A 20047-nucleotide genomic window follows, 5' to 3' on the forward strand; every position below is an offset into this window, starting at 1 on the left:
TTAAATTTAAGATTTACTTTAAAATAAATCGATTTTAATGAACCACTTCTCTGAGATCTTATATATACTATGTTTAATTATAATGCATGTATAAATGGTGTATGAAACATTTGCATTTTTAAATGTCTCAAAAATATTTTTAAACAAAGTATTATAGGTCGGTAAATATGACATACATACGTCTAATTATATATTTTTTTACACATCAGTAATGTGTTTTTAGTATTGTTCTTTACTGTAATCAAATATTTGAATTTCAAACGACGTGTTAATTGATGGTCACTATAATTTGTCAGTTAGCTGTCTGTGGTTAGAAGTACCAGTCAACAATAGTCTGGTGGCGACCGACGAAGCTTATCAGTTTCTGGTATAGTCGGCTACATTAATTATGGCCTATGTATTTGTTGTGTACGATGTCTTGGTATAATAAATTCCAAGAGAACAATCTGGTAGCTGATATAATGCTACAGGGCCTAAAATAAATGAAACTTCGTACAACACTATTCTATAATTTTGAATATGAGGTCTTCCTATCTAAAACTAAAATATAAGTTATTTTTTTTACACACACTTATACATTTTATACTGCTCTATTTTGATTTCGTACAACACTAAAAGTGTCATACTGCACACATAATATAAGGCTGTGTTATGCAGTCATCCACACACTGAATTAAGCAATAACTGCAACTGTTATTCGGAAATTTTAGGGGAAAGTGATTTATTTTTTCTTGGGATTTTACATATCACAAAAACCTAGTGAGTAACATACAGGTTGATTTTTCGTATTAGGTAAATTTGTTAATATTATGATATTGTTAAAATAAATAATAATAATAATATTATTATTATTCACTAAAATAAACAATAATATTTTTACTAATAAAAATTCGTGAATGCTAAATATTGTTTTAGTATAGTTCGATGTTTTTAAAACGAAAATTGGTTGAATATCGAGTTTCGGCTTGAGAACAAAATAATATTTTCTTTACCTTATCACTGTACATTAAAAAACCGGATACCTACATAAAAAATGTATATTATTATCCGTACAAACGTGGTTCTACAGCATGTTTTGAAGAGTTTGCCATCATTATTGTTCGACAAATATTTAAATATGTAAAGTGTGTATTTTCAGCATCGATGTTAACTCATACTAAGTGATTAATATGTTTGAGGTACTTGTGTCACGTTTCTCTACAGCTTCATGTTTTTGTTTTTTCGACTGGTTGTTATACGTTCTATTCGTATTCCGTAATTCAATTTTATAACCCTTTTTGTTGATGTCCAGTTGTAGGTAGTGAGTTTGCTACAACTTTGGTTTTTGTTATTCTTGTTTTCAGACCTCGTTGTAATTTGTGAATTTTGTATTTGATTTGAATTGTACGCAAACTGTTTGAAATTCGACTGTTGCCTACAACTGGTAAATAAAGTTAAGCTTTTCATACTTTTTTTTTAAATTTGTTTTACCTATTTAAAAGTGTATTGTGTGTTTTGGTGTCGTGAGAATTGGACACTAAATATACCTATATGCTTGTATCTAATAGTTTATTTAAGTTTATTTATTTTTTATTGCTTTACATTTTCTCTAGTGTGTATAAACATTGTAAAAATACTTGGTGTATTGAAACAATTATATAAATAATAATTTAAAAAAAAACTATGTAGGTATACAATTATTGAACAAAGTCGATTTTTTTTTTGCGCTTTGATTAAACGTTTTGTATACTCTAGTGGAAAGTTTTTTTTATAATTTTACGAGACTGTCGAGACTAACATAATATTTTTTCCATTTAATGTATATTAAACGAGCGTATTATAAAGTATAATATTGTGCATAGATACCTAGTATCTATAGACATATTTTATTACCTTTATGGTTACAATACTTCTAAATCATCATTTCTCAACCTTTTTAGTGGTTCCCTAATATAGGTATAAAATATGGTCAATCACATCGCGATGGAGGGGGTTCCTCCATTTATATTAGGTAAACATTTGAACAGTAAATATATCCTATAATTATCAATATCAATTTTAAATCAGCGTTTTATTATTTTTGACCTACGTGACGCCAAGTCAAATTGTTCGCGACCCTCTGGTTGAGAAATGCTGTTCTAAATACATCTTCGTGAATTATATATACAATGAAAAGTCGAATAAAATTGTTTTAATTAATTCATTGACACATTTTAAATCTCAGTTACTGTGGTCTGTGAGTTAACGTATTAATGTTCACAAAGTAAGTACATACTTAAAAATATATTAAAATGAGACAGTGGAAAAAAATAGACTGCATCCCCCTACCTTTAATATTGGACAAGTCGCTATGTTTTAGGTTCTCTTCGTTTGTAAAACAATTATGTTCACCGATACCTACGTGGCTACCCTTTACATATGTATAATAATATCGATACGTCTGTAACACAACACACACACACACACACACACACACACACACACACACACACACACACACACACACACACACACACACACACGATGCCCCATGTCTGAACGATATTTGTTTCGAGAACTAATGGCTGTATGTTTTCAGGTCAAGTTTGGCAAATTCCCAGGAAAAACAACAAATAAAATCTTCAATCGTCCAAACACCGACGTTTTGTTCGTGTCAATTATCGGTGATCCCTATAGCAAAGAAAGCTCTCCCAATCACACACACACGTATATTGTTCACATATAATAGGTAAACGCAATGTGTATACGCACATCTGTTACAAAACATGTTACACGCACATCGGACACAATATAGATGATAAGGTTTTTACGTATTGTGTATGTATGCCGGTGATCTATGTTTAAGACTGAAGTTTAAGACTATAACCACATATCCCGATCGTCAGACATTCGTGAGATAACTAATAACATTCTTCATAGTATTATTATTATTGTTATAATGTTTATATTTTATTTTAGATCGTCTGGCCAACACTAGTTATGATCTAGAATTTCAGTTATCACGTATCAAGTCGTTAGATCAAAGGTTATGCATAATGCAAAGTAATCTAGGGTTTAGCACGAAATTATGTTGCATGTACTTGTAGATACATATGAATATATAAAAAAAATCCTACAAATTAATGATTTTTTTTCAGTGAAAATTCAATTGGTTAGGTTAGATATAGTGAGTGAAGTATTTTTCTTTTCAAATTGTGAAATATTCACAAAATATCAGTGCAAAAAAATATCTACTTAAATAAAAATATGAATGTTAACATTTAAAATTGTAAATATATATATATATAATATATATCGATATTTAAATTGACTATCATTATAATAATTATTTATAATTTGAAACGATAATTTTTGAGCTGCTTTGATCTTATTTTTCACGGTTATGTTTATACAGAAAAAAATATTATTAAATCGATTACGATATAAAATAAAGTGATAATCGCATGTCACGTTCAATGAAGTCACTGTCAGACAAACAGGATAATACCACATTTTCGTTTGGTAAAATAAATTTAGTATTTCAAATTATTATTTTACAATAATATTTGACCCAAGATAAAACTTAAAGGTATAAATATGATCTGTTATTTCTTGAAAGTTTTTTCTATTTTTTATATATTACGCATATATTTTAATTAATTAAAAGCGAGTTAGATAAAATCATGCAACATATTATAATTTAAATAGGTATGTAATTCATAGCTAGCTTAAAAACTTAAGTCTGAAAAAAAACCTGACTAGAGAGTACATATTATACGCATACCTCTAGATTCGACGGAAGGTTAATTTATTGTAATATTAGAACTAATATCACTAAATAGATTTGTTGAAAATATATTGTTATGTTGTATGGTTGTCAAACACATCACGTACTCTAAAGTGTAATGCTTAAAAAATATTACAAATAAAACATTTAAGGTTATTTAGAAAATAGATAATAATTTATACTTATAATAATATGTATAATGTAGTATCTTTATTAAATATTATAAGGACTTACCAGTCTGCAATTAAAAATTCACATCCCTTTTGATTTCAAAATATCTGGATATTCTGTCTAAAAACAAATAAATAAATACATTTAAAATTTAGTTTAAGTCATATTACAAAGGTACATCTAAATGTGTAAATATTTTATTTTTAATTAATAAATCATAAACGTTAATTTAATATAATTGTATAGGTACATAAATCATGTTTAAAAATATTAAATTTATGTTACACCACACCTTATTATATGTATATAATATCATTAACTCTAAGCAATGTGATAATATATTTACAAAAGCCTTTCAAAACATTGAACAGTTAAAACGGGTTTTAATTATTTTTAGATTTATAAAAACGTAAATCAACGCGAGTTACAAGAAAACTATGAGAGGGATGGCGAACGTCTATAAACTTTCTTTACTTAAACTTATTTGACCATGTTGTATAATAACCATTATTATTATTTATTATAACATGCTGATGACATTTTTTCAACGATAGTTAAAACAATTTAAATTAATCATGTTTGAAATAACTATACAGGGTGATTCACTAAGAATGTTCAACCTTTTTTTGCTTCTTCAATAACGTGACTATCCAAAATCTGATTTTTGTAATTTCTACATATACTTTAAGACCATATTTTCAAATTATTGATATTTTTTGTAGTGCTCAAAGAATGTTTTCTGGAGATGCAAAAACTTCTGTTTTAAAAATGAGAACTTTTATTTTTAACTGAAAATATTTCAGTGGATAATTTTCACTAAAATCAAATTTTGTATGAGTAACTCTTTTAGTTATTTAACTTTGTGTTCTAAGGATAAAAATTTCATAAGATATGGGGACTATGGTCGTTTGAATAATGTAGTTATTATTAATCCATCAGCATTATTAACTTATAAATATGGCCCAAGCATAATAAATACTAAATAAAATATTGTTAAGTATATTTTTTATTTTTATAAAACTTTTTAAAGGACTTTTACCCTTTGTACAAATACTTCAAACATTTTAGTAACTAAGAAACTACTCATTTGGATTTTGAATGAGGCACATCAACATTTTCAAAAAAAAATAATAAATTTCCACTAAATAATTTCCAGTAAAAATAGAGGTTCTCATTTGAAAAACAAAAGTTTATTTAGCCAAAGTACACTCCTTAAGCAGTAAAAAATCTCAGAATTTTTAATACATTGTCTTTTAATTTATTTAAAAATTCTAAAAATCAGAATTTGAATTGATCCATTATCAAATAAACAAATAAGAGTGAGCACACTTGGTGAATCAATCAGTATTCCGTATAATTGAATTTATATTACATTTATATATCCGAAATTATATTTGACTTTAGGGTATAACTACTTATGTATATTTGTATACGTAACTAGTGGACAAATTTAACAGATAAACCATTTTATTTTCGGTGGATTTTGCTTAGAAACATCAAATAATGCGAAAAAAATGATTAAAAATGTTAAAAATTTAGTTTTAGTAAAATAATGTTGTGTTAAAACTAAGTAATTAAATAAAAATTGAATTTTAATACATAAAAATTATTTAGTTTTGATTAATAATATGTCATAAGTGCCCGGTGAATTGAGGAACGGAGTTCACATTAACATTTTATTTATGTTAGGTAGTTATCTCTAGGTAATTGATAATAATATCGATAAAGTGAATAAAGTTGAGTAGGTTTATGTTTTTTTTTAATGGATTTTTAATTTAAAACTTATTTTGTGTCATTAAATAAAAAGAAAATGTACAACTGATAAAAAATGTATCTACTAATAACATTGTGCATGTACGTGTATTATGTATTATATGTTATTATTTTATACCCAATTATACCACAGTCATATTGAATGGCACAACGGAACGTTACACAGCGAAAAAATCAATATGCCTAATTGTACAAAGATACGAACATAATAATAAACTAATAAATGAAGCTTTTATTGTTCATTGAACCACAGAGTATTTTGTTATTGAACTTCTAGCCCACCAAATGAGGTTAGTATTTAGTACGATATTTGTCATTATGATACTTTGTGACCCTTGTATATTATTATTGTGTAACTTTTGCAGATATTTTTAAATTTTGATTTACTCTTAAAGTTTTATTATTATTATTTAAATAAGACTTTTAACAAATATTATGAAATTTGTATTCCCCGATTATATAAACATTTATTAATTAGGTATAATTATATTATTATATAATTTCATTTAATTATTAGAAAAAAATTTAAATAATAATACGAAATACAAATGATTAATGAAAAAAAAATTTGTTTTTATCAATATTACAACTTAATGATTATAATCGCTACATTTTCTGATAGAACATACATATAGGTACTTATTACTTTTAAATTATTTAAAACAATATGTGTATTATCATATATATTAAATTGTAGTGTAGTGTATATAGAATCAAGTTTTATATTTAAAATGAAATGAAGATAATAATTGTCATTAATTATAATAATTTGCATTTAAAACAGTTAAAACCGAATTCATTAGCTGGTGATAAACAACGATTGAACCCTCTTTGCCACTAGAACATGGGTCCCAAATACCGGCGTTTTATTTGTTAATGCCAACGGAGCAACCACGGGGTTGTAAATCACACGAGTACCTCAGGAGTGGTGGTGTACAGGGTGTTCTTTGCTCTTTTTCTTCTTCTTCTTCTTTTTCTTCTTCTTCTTCTTCTTCTTCTTCTTTTACGACAAGCCACCACCGCTCCTCTCAATTGGATAATAATATACCATTGCCATATCTACTTGCTCTCTCTCTCACACACACACACACACACACATACACGAAGAACAATTCTAAAGTTTCACAGGGAAGAAATGTTGTTTATGGCTTTGTTTTCACCTTTGCGTCCCTACATACACACACACACCCTTGTATGTATACATAATTTTCATCACCATTCCCACCGGACCATCCACCTAAGATAGTAAGATGGCGACAACGATTTTATAACTTGGTGGGTACGGTGCCTTTATCTCTACCCCCACCTGCTGCAGCCAAAAACCACACAATTCTATACCTGTGCTCTGCCCGAAGCGACGCTAGTTGTTGCACCTCCCCCAGACGTCTGCAATTCACAGAGTTCATATCTTTGTTTTGAAACACAATCTTAATTTATTAATATGTCTATGTTATATTCATTGGTATTTTAACTTTTTTTGTAGCAATGCAATTAATAATTAAAATTAAATTTACATGTTTAATACGACTTTTCAGTTACCTACCTGACGAAAAAAATCGATTGATGTGTTTTGGTGGTGAATTGTAATATAAAAATATTAAATCCAACGTATAGAATAGTTAAACATTTTTTTTCACCAAAAATTAACATTACTGTACCAACTATATCTAATATATTAATTATTATACTTTAATTAGATTAATTCATTAGGATCAGCAAGTGAACATAAACAATATCGGTTTCAATGGCGTATGATAGTTATTTTTATTGTAATTGATCCAAAAAGAACGAAAAACGCTTCTTTTAACAATGTTGAATTATTTCCATTAAGGACCGTTAATTTTGAACGTTCTGTAAAAAGGAAAGACGCCTGAACGGAAGCAAGGCAATAAATTAATGAATATAAGGGTAGTTAATTATAATAAAGAGAACCATATTATAATTACTAATAAACTTGATAGAATATTGGTACCATTGCTTTCAGGTTTTTATTTTTAGTGAAAGGTGTGTAATGAAATTCTATTGGGTTTTTTTTTTTTTTTTTATGTAGCTCGTCGTGATATTTAAACCATGCTATATGCTCTTTATACGCATTCGTAAATTATTATATATCGCAAAAAAGGTTATCCATATTCTAAAATAATATGAAATAATTATATTGTAAAACATTAATATAGTGTTCGTAAAGTTACAGTAATTTTCACGTATCTTTTACATATGAATATTACGTATACTATTTCAATATTAATGCAATAATGCAGTATTGTAATATATTACGTACATATATTATTTTATTTTTAAAATAATTTTAACCTATTCATACTCCATAAGTTTTAATGCAAAGTACTATTTTTATAAATTTAACTGAAGGTATAGGTTGTGTATTTATTATTCAATATTTTATACTTTATGAACTGATGTATACAGGGTGTCCCGTGAGGATTTACTCATTGTAATATCTCCCGAAATAATTGTGATATCGAAATTGTTGTTTTGTAAAAAAAACTCACAGAGATAAGAACTACAATTGTTTCATATTTTAATATATTTTAATGTTTTGGTAAAAAAGTTAAAAAATATATTTTTATATTTAACTATTTCCAAACAAATTAAAGATAGCCATTTTGTAGAGTTTATTTTTCTGAAAAGATTGACGTTTCAAAATTTTATTTTCATTAATTTATTGATTTTTAATATTTTTTTTAGTTTTGAGAAAAATTTTGAATTATTTCACACCATAATGTTATCAAACATGTGACCCGCCGCGTCGCGCGCATTCCCATTTCACATACGGTCGACTGAATATTTCAGTGTTCCTAATAGTACCTAATAAATTTATAATCATATTTTATTTCTTCAAAACTAGAAAAAAATTCAAAAATCAGGAAATTAATGGAAATAAAATTTTGAAACGTAAATATTTTCAGAAAAATAAACTCTTCGAAATGGCTATCTTAATATTTAATTAATGTTGTCTGTAAATATTAATGCTTGTCTTTTGTTTTGATACATAATTATATTGTAATCGCTTTGCTATAATTGTTTTCAAATAAATACCAAATTAAAAAAAAAAAATAAATGGCTACCTTTATAATATTATTTAAATGTTTTACGAAAACATTAAAATAAATTTAAAAATGAAATAATTGTAGTTCTTAACCCTGCGAATCTTATTATAAAACCAGAATTTTGATATCTACATTATTTCGTGAGATATCGCAATGGGTAAATCCTCGATGGACATCCTGTATATACAATTGATAAAGTAACGTTATTTCTTGGAAATTATATAACTGAAAAACATAAACATTTATATCTGCAATTATTAATTAATTAAGTTATACGTAATTGTAATATAAATTAAAACGTTTTAACGTTTAAGTAAATAAGTGTTTACAAAAGATTTATGTATGACAAATACATTTGACATTGAATTGTATTTACAATTCAGATTTCAGAATCTAGGCCATGGATTTCGAAAAATATTACAACAAAAGTAATTTATCTTGTGAAATAATAAAAAAAAAAAAATATATCCGGTCTGCTAAAATATTATATAGTGATTGAATATTTTAAATCGTTTCGCTTTGCTTACTTAGGACAGGAATGTATTAGTATAAATTATAGTAAAATAATAATTTAAAACTAATATGTAAAGTTAAATTTTGGAATTGAAAGTAGGTAGTAAATGTAATCGGCTATTTAAAATTTTTCTTTATATTCACTGGCCATTTTACTAATTAATTACTATTATACATATACTTAGTAAATATAATAAATGTTTTAATTCATACAAAATATGTAAAAAAGTTAAAACATATACTTATATGTAATCACACATTTAAGAGAAAAACGATGTTTGTTATCAAATTATCTATACATTTATGAAAATGCATGATGTCGACTATTCAAACGCGTTAAATACAATGTTTTGCATACATACGCTGACCGATCTGCAAATTTGTATTTAACGTCAAGATAGCTTTGATTAATTTTCAAGGTAAATGTTAATAAGAAAATACAAAAGGTGAGAAATGAATTAACTTTACTTACTCTGTTGTAACATCACACGAGTATAGGATGATTCATGTTTAATGGGGTGCAATGTTATGGGTATGAAAAGATAAAAAATGTATATTTCCGGACTAAAATTCATGTAAGGTGAAACTTAATCGTAAAACATTAACGAAGAGGACACACATAATTTTGTATTTTATAAGATATAATTAATTTTATACAAATTTAAAAATGTAAATATAATATACCTTTTTTATTTACAAACTAAAGGTAAATGTCCACATGTGACTATAATATAATAACCTAGTTATTCCATTTGTTTTTGTTGGAGATATTTTATCAACTATTATTGATTGGCTATTCAATTGAAAGTTTTTAAAATAATAGACGTCCAAAATGTTTATTAAACTTAATATTATTTACATGCATAAATTAATTATCATATAAATTTATTACGATATATTAGTGTCAACAAATCATTATCTATGATGTACATTAGAAAAAAGGTATTTTTAAATTTATCTTTTTTTTTGTTTATTGAGTCTGAAGATAAAAAAAAATAATTATTAGGTACAAGCATAATTACTTTTAAATTTTTTTTATTTTTTCCAAAGTAAGCTTATCTATTTTTCTTTTCTTTTTTACATTTTTTATTGATTTAAGTATTCTATTTTAACTATAAATTAAGTGTTAAAAGTTAAATATTTTATAAATTTGACTAATTTGAGTCTATTTCCGAGATAAAGTTTATCATCAATTGGCACGATTTTTTAACATAAACGTATTATTTTGATGACGGTCTCTAGAGGATTCTCTAGTATGCTCGGTATTGGTATGTCATGAAGTAGGTCGACTATTTCAATTATTAATTGTGTTATGGATAATATAATCGTAAAATAAAAAAATTTACATGATTTGTACGAAGTGCATCATAAATTTTATCCTATAAATACATGTAAATTCGAATTTACTTTTCAGATATAAAAACAATTGAATCCGCTATTCGTTTTTATTTCTACTTGAAAGTTTTACTTTAACGTGAATTATATATATATATATATTTTAAATAATTTAAAAATGAATAAAAATTATATCAAAATCAAATACACAGAAAATGTTTTCTTGTTTTTCGTGTGGCTTGAAAATTTTAAGCCTTTTTTATTAGAAAACTTAAATATTATATTATAAATTTCAATCAAGTATTCTTTGTATTTTGAATGTATCCACGTAGGTACTTTGTAAAATTGTAAAATACTATTGGTTTTTCATGGGAAATATGGCTCCTTATTTCACACGTACACACATTTCACATGATTCACTTGAAATTAAGTTTTAATTTCTAAAACCCGTTGCTTTGATTTTTCTGTGAATTTATAGTATTATTCAGATTTCACTTATTTTGTTCTATAATACATATCTCGATCATAAATCAAACACAGAAAATGCACGTAAAAAGTAGTTAATTTTCATATCATATGACTAGAGACCATGTACGTTTAATGAGGTAAGGAGTTCTGGACAATTTATCAATTAGTTTATTTAAAAATGAAGCATAGGTCTAATATATAATCTAATATATATTTTATATAACACGACAACTAAGCTATATAAACCTAATTGTTTTAGTTAAAAATGTATCTTTTAAACTATAATCATTATGACACCGTTCACTATAGATGCAAATTAATTCTTTACAACAAATATTATTATATTATTACTTGGTGAGCTTGCGGATCTTAAAAAACCCAACACCAACAATGAAATAATACAAACTACCGGAACAATGCTAATGAATCCGAATAAACAAATTAAATATATTACAAAGGTCCAATCGTGTGGAAAACAAAAGTGACTACAAAGCGATTGATAATATTCAACAATCATAATAACACAAACAATAATATTATGTAACTAATATACGATGAATATTAAGATATAGGTGGCAAAATCGCTTACCCAGAACAAATTCGAACCGTATCAAAAACATCGTGGAAACTTGAAAACATTTTATTTTATTTTAATAATACCTAATTATCTGTAGTCAATTTTATTAAAAACAATCGACATAATATTATGCCAGTGGGCTAGGTTTGCTGTTGTAAACTTTATTTCATATTTGATTCCAAAAGTTAAATTTAATCTGGTTTTTACTTTGTCTTTATGTTTGTTCCTTTTTGAGAGTGTTACAAAATAATATCAAAAGTTTTGTTATTATTGTTTGTAAAATATTTCCAAGTATAAAGTAGTTCTATTCAAATTTATCTAAACAAAGCTCATTTTTACAATATTGAGCCCATGTATGATTTATATTAGCTATTAAAAAATCAAACAATTGGCTTAGGTATACAAAAATCGTTTTATTCTACATATTATTACTTGCTCTTCATTTGTAATTTCGTTAGTTTATTTATTTTATGTATATTATACACTGTACAATACGCCATCGGTGAGCACTATATGTTATCACTTTATCAGTGATGAATACTTGTATATATATTTATAACATAATTATGTGTTCCACCGCCGTGCATTAATATCAATAAACCAGTCGTACTTTATCAATACATGTGATACATGCCCCATCAGTCATAAGTGAAATACTTAACAATTTATAATTATTACGAATGTTTTGAAATTCGGTGGTTTCACATTTAAAGTGTGTACAAAAATTAACAAATATATAAGAAACGAAGATACATGCATTGTATAATTTATGATCAGAGGGCGTTTTCTGCGCGATGATAAATGCAAAGTTATCGGGCCTATATAATAGGTGTGTCTTTTGAGCTAATTTGTCAAACGTAACCCCTTCTTCGATCTACATAGGATATTTGTATTTTTTTTATCCCTTTTACGTTAATTTTGCACGCGAACTGGATACAACCCCCTTAATAATACATTGTCTGAAACTACGGAGACCGTACTAGTTTTTGTATCCGGATAATTTTACATGAACATAAAATGCACATCTAATTTATTTTTGTTTCAACCATTAGTCACGCATGCCATCCTCTCCCGTCTTATTGCCGTACATTTCGTACCTACGTAAATTAAAGCTGAGTAGACAAATATTTCGTTAATTATAAATTTATAAATCACTTAAATCGAATGACGATTATATTTTATTGTAATACATTTATTGCTAAATTAATTAAGTTTATTATATTACTGTATTTTATATTTTAACTCTAGCGATTATTCAAAACCAGATGTTCAGTTATGCAAATTCGAGTTTCTGAGAACATTAAGCTATACGCTTAGTTATATAATCACATATATAGCTGGTAAGAATGGTAAGATCATTGATTTATATTATTATATGATATTCTAGGTATTATGAATAATCATATAACTTATTACGATAATAGTTTTAGGATTGTTTCAATAAACTATAGATGGGTAGTAATATAATATGCGCATGATGGAAATTGTCAAACGATTTTAATCGAAATATTTAACACTTACGGCTATAACATACGTATTATAATATGTAAATCAATAAATCTTTTGATAATAAGCAAGTCGAAAACTATATTTATATTTATATAAAAATAATACCTAATAATTTATTATTATATAATATGTTTAATGTATATATATATATATATATATATATATATATATTTATATATACAATATTATAATTTATTATCATGTTCAAATTATATTCGAGACCATACGACTAATATTTTTATTAAAATAAAGAACCTGATACCAGTCTAATATTTTTCATGAACTGTGTAAGTATCAGCCATCAGGTGGTCGTTCATTCACATTTTTGATACCGTCAAGTATATTTCCCATCCGTATCCTGTGATATAAAGTAATTAATATTCTTTACATATAATTACAATAATGTAAATGATTTTAAAATTAATAAATTATATGAAAAATTATTACAGAAATTTTCCAAAAGTAATTTATATGAATGCATTAGTAAATAGCAGTTATGTAATAGGTGAATATAAATCATGAGTCATAAGTATTGCTAATGAAGGATAAGAAACAAAATCTACAAGTAATTTGTATTTTAAAAATATCTTCGTAGAATAATATACAATACGATTTTAATGCTATAAACATAATGTTAGTTTTATTTTATCATAATATCATAAAATAATTTTTAGTTGGCAATCTCCTTTAGTATGAAACATTACTATAGTGGATTTAATATGTAATACATATGATTTCATTGTAGAACTGCGACTGCTATATTGATGTATGTTCTGAGAATTATTAATTTAAGGACAGGCTTGATTTTAAAGGAATAGTCTTCATCAGTTTTTAAATTAATTCGGATGACAAATGAGCTCTTGACCACTGAGATCACTATCTGTAATGAAGGTTGCTGGTTTTTGTCAGACACCTTAGGGCTTAGAGTAAACAAAGTGATAGCATTTAATGCTAATCATCGGATACATGGCTGTTCAGGTGTAAAAGGGTCTAAATTAAGAATGTATTATTTTTGCTTATATATTATTATATGATATCATGTATAAATATATTATTATATTATCATGGTTTGTAAAAAAAATACTTAACACAATGGTTTTAAACAACTATAGTGTATACCTAAATTCAAAGCTTGTTAGAATAATTCGTAGGCTAAAATAAAGATTTAAATCTAACTACAGGATAATATTTAAATTTATAAAAAAAAATAATATTATGTATCAATAAATACGTTTGAATAGTTCATATTATTATATTATGCACGGAAAAGATTTTAAAAAATGAATTAAAAACATGATAATGAACTTTTCAATTCTTGAGAGCCTATTTAAATGGATAGTTCTTTTTAACTATTACTTATATAACAACTATAATCGATAGCGATGTTTAACTTGAACCATATTACTAAGAATATTCTTAAAATTTTAGTAAAATAAAATATAAATTATTTCAAATTTAATTAATATGCTAGTTACCTGTAGTTACCGGTAATTTATCAGATATCTATTAAACAAGAAATTTGTGGAAAATGTAATCTGTTTTTCAAAATTATTATTATTAACTAAAAATAAATTTGATTATAATAGTGTTTCATTGAAATATGTTTAAAGTTTTATTTATTTTTTTATTAAATTTAATACTTTTTTTTAAACTCCTCTTTCTGTTGGGCTGAGTGATTCATCCACAAGTTGAATGTAACATTTTTGTGAAGTTAGAAACATGGATTATGATACGAACCAAGCAACTGAAAGTTTTTTTATATTATGAATAAAAAAATATCATAATAATATAGAAAAACTATTTTTTTTATTATTATAATTTTCATTGTTATTAGTTTTTAGCCGTAACAATTTTGCAGATTAATTTAAGTTAATGTAAGCATTACATCCATAATCATTTTTAAAAATGTTGTTATTGAATAACACTTTTACTGAAATATGTTTTTCTTCTGATGAGTTACTACATACTACATAACATATATTTGTGTATAAATACTTACTCTCCACTAATAGTGTTTGATTTTAAATATTGTAGGTATATATCGTCGCGTATAACGTTGATAAGAAAAGAAAAGAAAAATTAACACGCATTTACGGTCTTTCAGAAAAATCATTGAAATAATATGACTTATGACGAAACACACACACACATGCAAGTAACAATTCTCTTTATGTGCTATATAATGTATACCCTTAGGCCCTATTACAAGCCTCGTTTGCGGTGGAAATTGTTTTTTTTATACTTGACAGAGTTTTTGGTAAATCGTAAGAATGAAAAATTACTAGTCGTCCGAAAGCCGCGACCTACTGGAAATAGCCACGGTTTGTTAATATTGCAATTTCTATGATAATTTATTGGAACTAAAACACGATTTTACTTATGGTATAGTTGATTAACAGTGAGTTAATGATTATTTAAATATTACAATTTTTTTATAACGACTACAATGAACTGAACTACGAAGAATTCTACGTTTATAGTAAAATGAAATTTATTAGTCAGCAGAACATAATTATTAACGTACACTATTATTAAATGGAATTTTCAATTTGGTTAAAATCCTAACAATTACTAAGTAGTAATAATAATAATAAATAAGTTAAAAGATTTTTTTAATGCAAATTAACATTTAATTTTCATTCGATTCTGATATTTAATGACTACTTAGTTCATACATTTTGAGAACTAGGTAAGTATGTAGTTAATTTATTGTAATCATGTCATTAAAGTAACAGTATAATATATTTTTAATTTAAAAATAAAAAATAAAAAATAAAGTTTTAAATAATTGTTTTGTCATATAATTATTACACCATACTTCATTCCTACTTGGGAACTGCTTTTTTTAGTCATTAAATATATTAGAATGATATAAACATAGGTAAACCTGTGTATACGAATTTCTCATAAAATTAAATTTCTATTTTTTGAAGTTTGAAGCTCTCTGGTGAATTTTTATATTGACAAAAATAATCCTCAAAGCTGTCACGCAAAACAACATAAAAGTTTACGTAATGAAAAATAAAATAGAACTGATTTATTTATTTTGAGTGAATCGACTCTGGTTGATATAACAATAATATAGGTACTGCATGCATATGTTTTATACGAAACGTAAAACATTCAATGTAGAAATAAAAGTAAGTTTTGTCAAAAAATATAACAAACATTTCACAAATCACTTGGAAGATATTTGAAAGGCCTAATGAGTTTTTGACATGATTTAGGTACCTACCCATATTAAGCTTTGGACTTTATGACTTTAAATCGCTTCGACTCATTTCTTATTAGTTGAAAAAATGATAAATTATTATTATATAATATACTGTTAGGCAATAACTACCTACATTTTATCGGTTTATATCATGAAATATTTAATTATTTATCAAAACTAGTTAAAATGAACTGAGTTAGGTATAAGAGAGCTATAACAAAGTTGTAAATACTATAAGCCATAACCTAATTAGACTTATAAATTACCTACCATTTACAATCTAACCTCCAATTGTTATTGTAAGTTAACCACTGTCAATATATATAAAGGTTTTTAACATATTTTTTTTACAAATTATTACGAGTTATGTTATTTTAAAATATAAATCAGATGCATCACAATAGTGACTGTTTAAGTGCATTGATAACCATTAAATATTCTGTTTGGAGTAAAATATTGATATCAGTGGATAACTAATATGATCAGTCATCAGGTCTTAAAAAACTTGAGTCTGAAGTTTATTGCATGCATTGGTGAATATTCAATTATACTTTACTGAGCTAAGTTTAAAATAGAATGCATCTAAAAAACTATAAATGTAGGTTTAACTTTGTGGAATACCAATGTATTCTTCCGTAATAATATATAAAATTCTTCAATTTTGGTTACACACATATAGACAAGCTAAAATATATCCTTTATATTTACCTATTTTTGTTTTACAACAATATGTTTAACCAATACTAAATTAGATGACAGGTTCATTGCTTTGCGTGGTCATTCAAAGCTTTAATAACAAAACTAATAAAATATTACTAGGTACTGAAATTTAGGTAGTTACCTGTTGAAACAATTTGTTAAATTGCGTCCAAATTGAATATTATTCAAAATGATCTAAATATAAAAATACTATGATAATGAATATGCGTAAGTACATATCATATGATATCTAGATGGATTTCTATCTTTAAAATGAAGATTTTATATAATATCAATACAAATGATTGATTATGTGTATTGCGTATGCGAAAACGTTTGATTTGTATTATTAAAGCTATAAAATATATATAGCCATTGAAGTGTCACAAACTCACGACTGTCAACTGGTAGTATGACAGATATATTTCCGGGACTTACATATTGATCCACTGATGACCACAATGCTACATTCAAATGGGGCACTAACTAACTTTCGAGGAATGTACTATTTAAGAAAGGCGTTACCAAAATAAATGTGGAACATTCATTAAAAAGCACGAAACGTCGCCGTCCAATTACGAGTTGGCATGGCAGTAAAAGTATTTAACGCTGCTAGCATACATAATACGCATTGTTGAGTGGTGTCGGATATAATATTATAGAGGATTATGGACGCATTTTAAGATAGAAACATTTAACAGACCAGGGTTAAAATAATCCCGTAAAAAAATAAAACAGAAAGAATCATCGGCGTTACAGCCTCCACTGTAGGATAATCTAACAAAACGAAAAACATTGTTTATCAAAATGCAATATATTGATTTATTGATTTCTGTAACAATTCATTACGATGGAATACTTGAATTTTATTATCAATCTAGACTTTATTTGAAGGCGTTAAGTTTACCGGGTCAACTTAATTACAAAAAAAATTTAGGCAAAACAACGTTTGCCGGGTCAGCTAGTATATTATATAATTATATGAATTAAATTTTATAGGGAACAGGGGTCACGAAATTTTACCTGTCTCTACGTCCTAAAATCCCTAGTTTCGGCACTAGTTGTGTATGTTCGGATATTCCACAGGGAGTTTACCAACTGCACTTAAAATGACCTTTTCGTATACCAATGGCACTTGGTATTTTTTAGGTCGATATGCCAATTGCGCTCAGTCATTTTAGAAATATACTTTAAACTTAATAAATCATGCACTATTTTAAATTTTTAATTAAAGTTTGGTTTTTTTTTACATTTTATGTTTTACAAAAGTAATAAGAAATTAATTTTAAAAATTTTTATAATTTAACATCAAACACTCAAAATAATACTAAACATCTAACAATGTAGGTTTTTATTAGCGCACTTTTTGACTGTTAAATTTCTGTAGATATACAGAGAGAATTATAAATAAATTGTCAATATCGTACATTCATACTTATAAAAGTATCGATTTGTACATCATTGTGCTGTTCTGTATAATACATTTTTAAGTTTTTTGGCAGATGGTTGAAAGCTGTGTTGATTTTATCAGAATATTAAGAATTCAAAAATCCAAATGTAACGTAAATTGTAAAAAATAATTCATTGAATTTTAATTTTTTTCATAGTATTTCGTCAACCCCACGATTTTTAGTTTTTAATTCCATATAAAATATTTTTTCAATTAATATTTTAGTGTATAAAATATATTTATTCTATCAACAATTATTTCTATTTTTTTTACTCTTTTTTATTTTATAAATATTTTTGGATTACATTAATGGAATAGTGATTATTCCTCAAAAAACTGTTAATGTGTAATATGTTATGATATTTGCTTATTAAGGCTGGTAAATATTAAAATATCTAAAATAATATATATGTGTTGAATTTAATAATATATTTTCAAACATATTTTTCACACAAGTACATAAATTTCAATTGTTGTACTTTCTTTTCTTTTGTTGTTTCAACCCAAAAATCGTACAAATTAATAAAAATCTACTATCCATTATTCAATAGACAATATTTTTATTTATCAATACCATTTTTTTTTCAGTTTTAATCGACGACGACTAATACATAAGCTAATAGCTATATATTCGTTACGTGTTATAGGTTTAATTCGATCAGAGTGCACGCAGTAGTTCATCCGCCAAGTTTCAATCGGTTTTTCTAATCCTAATTATTCTGCTTCCTCATAAGATGGACTTTTGAAATTTGAAACATAGGTTAGATTAGCTTAAGTTTTAGTCAATAATCCTAATACACAAATAAATTCATATGCAACAAATATCTTTAAACTGTATTGACCAGTTTCAAAGAAAGTTATCAGTAAATGGATTTATTCTATTTCAACTGTTTACAAGTCAAAAGATACTAAATATGCAGAAATTAGCCAACGATAAGAAAATTAATAGACATTTGTTGAACTCGAATGTATTAATTTGTATGATTGACTATAGAAAGAGTATACTTGACTGCAATTTTGGTCCAACTACTCTAAACTTTTTTGAGCTTAAGACTTGGCTTTTTTTCAAGGTAAGATTTTTGTTGGATTTATTTAAAATATATATAAGTAGCCTATAATAGAGTTAAATTCTATAATTTCCAACATTGCTTCTATATACGATGAACTGCCCTGTGCATTCATATTGGAAATGCAGCACTATCTTTCCATGATCTTAAATGATTAAGCGAAGAATAATAAAATCAAAATGTTATTGTGTACAATATAATATCATGTACGGGAAACATTGATTTCACGTATATATAAATCTACTGTTTGAAACGAGCATTTAAACAATCATTATCCTTACACATAGTTTATTTTAAAATCTATATCTTTTACAAGAAGTGTTGCATGTTGTCAAGAATATTGCATGTTATAATTTTGCTCTCAGTCTGAAAAATTCAACTTTGCTTAAAAATTTAAAATAGTATTAAAATACTTGTCATGCGCATCAAAATGAATATAAAACACGCTGTACTCTGTT

General features: G+C 25.8%; 1 protein-coding gene across 3 annotated transcripts in view; it reads right to left on the reverse strand.

The window, feature by feature from the left end:
* LOC107163023 (uncharacterized) overlaps window positions 1-20047 on the reverse strand; it is a 319729-nt gene that overhangs the window by 263560 nt on the left and 36122 nt on the right. For all 3 annotated transcript variants that reach the window (XM_089225839.1, XM_089225837.1, XM_089225838.1), the window contains exon 2: window positions 3980-4036. The gene's annotated coding sequence lies outside the window, so the exon portion shown is untranslated. The remainder of the gene's footprint in view (window positions 1-3979; window positions 4037-20047) is intronic.

This window comes from Diuraphis noxia, unplaced genomic scaffold, assembly GCF_037042655.1.
Source record: "Diuraphis noxia isolate RWA-SAM2 unplaced genomic scaffold, SU_Dnox_SAM2 contig0004, whole genome shotgun sequence".
NCBI lineage: Eukaryota > Metazoa > Arthropoda > Insecta > Hemiptera > Aphididae > Diuraphis > Diuraphis noxia.